This window comes from Bison bison, unplaced genomic scaffold (genome assembly GCF_000754665.1).
Source record: "Bison bison bison isolate TAMUID 2011002044 unplaced genomic scaffold, Bison_UMD1.0 scf7180017858575, whole genome shotgun sequence".
NCBI lineage: Eukaryota > Metazoa > Chordata > Mammalia > Artiodactyla > Bovidae > Bison > Bison bison.
The window spans coordinates 1,779-6,136 of NW_011489147.1; the positions used below are offsets into that span (position 1 = coordinate 1,779).

At 36.7% G+C, this 4,358-nt stretch overlaps 1 long non-coding RNA gene across 1 annotated transcript in view; it reads left to right on the top strand.

Moving 5' to 3' along the window:
• LOC104979842 overlaps positions 1 to 4,358 on the top strand; it is a 19,401-nt gene that overhangs the window by 1,222 nt on the left and 13,821 nt on the right. The gene's annotated exons all lie outside the window — the stretch shown is intronic.

Here is a 4,358-nt window from a genome sequence, read left to right on the forward strand (position 1 = left end):
AGTTTGCTCAGTCGTGTCCAATTCTTTGCAACGCCATGGACTGTAGCTCACCAGGCTCCTCTGTCCATGGGATTTTCCAGGCAAGAGTACTGGAGTGGGTTGCCATTGCCTTCTCCTGCCAAAAGCTACCAACTACCATTATCAGTGTTTTTATATCCTTCCAGAGAAACTTGTATATATAAGCAAATCTATATGTATGTTTGAACATATTTATTGAAATAATAGCCCATTATGTATGTTCTCTCTTGATCTTGTTTAAATTGGTTTATTTTTTAAACTTAGTATTATATTTTGGAAATCATTCCCTATTAATACATGTTGATTTATATGACATCCCTTTGCAGAGATGTAGTGTAACTAATATAAGTATTCTCCTGTGAGAGACAGTTATAAATAATGTTATAATGAATAACACTGTTGGTAAGAATTACTAGTTTCATTGTTAACCTTGCCTTCTAACTATCCAGCCATAGTTATTCCTGACACACTATAGACTGGTTTCATTTATTCATATTATAGGAATCCAAAAATTCTAAAGAAAGAAAAATTTAAGCTCACGTTTAAAGGTGCAGTAAGTATGTCCTGATTGCCTAGGGTTTATTCCATGAATTCAAAGTTAGTTTGGTGTAAGGAAATGTGTTAACAAAACAAAAATCAATGTAAGGAAAACAATATTGTGAGGAAGAAAGATTTTTTTAAAAGGAATTAGTGGTATTCAAAGAGAAAAATGGTAGATCTAATTAAATGAAGTCAAAATCTTTTTATTCTAGAAAAAATTAATAATAGATAAATCACAGACTAACTTGATTAAGTGGATAAATGAGATAAACCACAGATACACAAAATAAGATGACCATGGGTACAGAAGAAATTAGAATAATCATATGAGACTACTTAGCAGACCTCTATGTGGATGGATTTCAAAACTTAAATGAAGTAGACTATTTCCCAGGAAAGTACAGACTAGCAAAATTAACCTCATTAGAGTTAGAAAAGTTATAAAAAGCCATTTTTCATAAAAAGAGAAAAGTAATGCCATGCAGAAAGTACCATGCCCAGTTGGTTTTACAGGGGAATTCTACCAAACCTTCAAAGACCAGATAATTCTAGTACTCTGTAGATTGTTCCAGAACATTAGAAAAGGAGAAAAACTTTCTAATTTCTTTCTCCTTTTTTTGAACAGAATAGTCGGGGGCTTATAAATAGCTTTCTGTCTGACCTTGAGAGACATGTATTTGATCATAAAGTCCTTTCTGCACTTACTGATTCTGTTGTGTATTTTTGAGATATAATAGAAACAAAAGTCTGATTCTAAAAATCACTTATATGACCATAGTTCTTTGATGTCTTTTTTATTTTATTGTGAAATATACATGACATAAATTTTCCCATTTTAACCATTTGTTCAATGGTATTAAGTACATTCACTTTATTGTGCAACTGTCACCATTGTCCTTCTCTAAAACTTCATCATCTTCCCAAGCTGAACCTCTGAACCCAATAAAGAATAATTCCTCATTCCTCCCTCCCTACAGCCCCTAGCAACCACTATTCCACTTTTTGTCTCTATGAGTTTGACTATTCTAGGTACCTCATGTAAGTGGAATGGTACAGTATTTGTCTTTTTGTGTCTGGCTTATTTCGCTTAGCATAATGTCTTTAAGGTTTGTGTATACTATAGCATGTGCCAGAATTCCATTCCTTTTTAAGGCTGAGTAATATTTCATTGTATGTATACACCACATTTGGTTTATCCATTCATCTGTCAGTTGATTTCCAGCTTTTGGCTGTTATGAATATTGTTGCTATGAACATGAGTGTGCAAATATCTGTTTTTGTTCCAGCTTTCATTTTTTCTTCCTGTTTTTGGATATATACTCAGAAGTAGAATTACTGAGTTATATGGTAATTCTGTTAAAATTTTTGAAGAACTTTCACAGTTTTCCCTCATTCATTTTTGATGAAAGTATATATAACATTGATACTTAAACCTGATACACTACAAAAAAGAATGAATGTACACACTGTTATCACTGATGAATGTTGGTATAAAAATACTAAATAAAATATTAGCAAACAATCTATTACCTCATGAAACAAATACACTATGAGCAAGTGGTATTCATTTAGAGAATACAAAGTTGATTGAATATTAGGAAATATGTTAATATCATGCTTTGTAATAATAGAGCTAAAGGTAAAAGCAAATCATCATCATAGATGCTAGAGACAAAAGAACTGTAAACAAATCTTCCACTACAGTTACTTTCTCACAGGGATATGGATAGAAATTCTGTAACTTTTATGTAAATATTCAGTTCAGTTCAGTTGCTCATTCATGTCCAGCTCTTTGCGACCCCATGGACTGTAGCACTCCAGGCTTCCCTATCCATCACCAATTCTTGGAACTTACTCAGACTCATGTCCATCGGGTCGGTGATGCCATCCAACCATCTCATTCTCTGTCGTCCCCTTCTCCTCCCGCCTTCAATCTTGCCCAACATCAGGGTCTTTTCAAATGAGTCAGTTCTTCACATCCGGTGGCCAAAGTATAGCTTCAGCATCAGGACTGATTTCCCTTAGGATTGACTGGTTGCATCTCCTTTCTGTCCAAGGGACTCTCAAGAGTCTTCTCCAACACCACAGTTCAAAAGCATTAATTCTTTGGCTCTCAGCTTTCTTTATAGTCCAACTCTCACATCCACACATGACGACTGGAAAACCATAGTTTTGATTAGACCTTTGTTGGCAAAGTAATGTCTCTGATTTTTAATACGCTGTCTAGATTGGTCATAGCGTTTCTTCTAAGGAGCAAGCGTCTTTTAATTTCATGCCTGCAGTCACCATCTTTAGGGATTTTGGAGCCCCCCAAAATAAAGTCTCTCACTGTTGCCATTGTTTCCCCATCTGTTTGCCATGAAGTGATGGGACCGGATGCCATGATCTTAGTTTTCTGAATGTTGATCTTTAAGCCAACTTCTTCAGTCTCCTCTTTTATGGCATCAAAAGACTCTTTAGTTCTTTGCTTTTTGCCGTAAGGGTGGTGTCTTCTGCATATCTAAGGTTATTGATATTTCTCCCAGCAGTCTTGATTCCAGCTTGTGCTTCCTGCAGCCCAGCATTTCACATGATGTACTCTGCATATAAGTTAAATTAAGCAGGGTGACAATATACAGCCTTGATGTACTTCTTTCCTGATTTGGAACCAGTCTGTTGTTCCATATCCAATTCTAACTGTTGCTTCTTGACCTGTGTACAGATTTCTCAGGAGGCAGGTCAGATGGTCTGGTATGCCCATCTCTTGAAGAATTTTCCAGAGTTTGTTGTGCTGCACACAGTCAAAGGCTTTGGCATAGTCAATAAAGCAGAAATAGATGTTTTTCTGGAACTCTCTTGCTTTTTCGATGATCCAGTGGATATTGGCAATTTGATCCCTGGTTCCTCTGCCTTTTCTAAATACAGCTTGAACATCTGGAAGTTCATGGTTCACATACTGTTGAAGCCTGGCTTGGAGAGTTTTGAGCATCATTTTGCTAGCATGTGAGATGAGTGTAATTGTGTGGTAGTTTGAGCATTCTTTGGCATTGCCTTTCTTTGGGATTGGAATGAAAACTGACCTTTTCCAGTCCTTTGGCCACTGCTGAGTTTTCCAAATTTGCTGACATATTGAGTGCAGCACTTTCCCAGCATCATCTTTTAGGATTTGAAATAGCTCAACTGGAATTCCATCACCTCCACTAGCTTCGTTCATATTGTTGCTTCCTAAGGCCCACTTGACTTGGCATTCCAGGGTGTCTGGCTCTAGGTGAGTAATCACACCATTGTTGTTATCTGGGTCATGTGGGTCATGAAGATCTTTTTTGTATAGTTTTTTTGTGTATTCTTGCCACCTCTTCTTAATGTCTTCTGCTTCTATTAGGTTCATACCAAATCTGCCCTGTATTGTGCCCATCTTTGCATGAAATGTTCCCTTGGTATCTCTAATTTTCTTGAAGAGATCTCTAGTCTTTCCCATTCTATTATTTTCCTCTGTTTCTTTTCATTGATTACTGAGGAAGGCTTTCTTATCTCTCCTTGCTATTCTTTGGAACTCTGCATTCAAATGGGTATATCTTTCCTTTTCTGCTTTCCCTTCTTTTCTCAGCTATTTTGTAAGGCCTCCTCAGACAACTGTTTGGCCTTTTTGCATTTCTTTTTCTTGGGAGTGGTCTTGATCACTGCCTCTTGTACAGCGTCTTGAACCTCAAGTCCATAGTTCTTCAGGCACTCTGTCTACCAGATATAATCCCTTGAATATACTTGTCACTTCCACTGTATAGTCGTAAGGGGGTGGACTCCGAGAGTTGGTGATTGTCAGG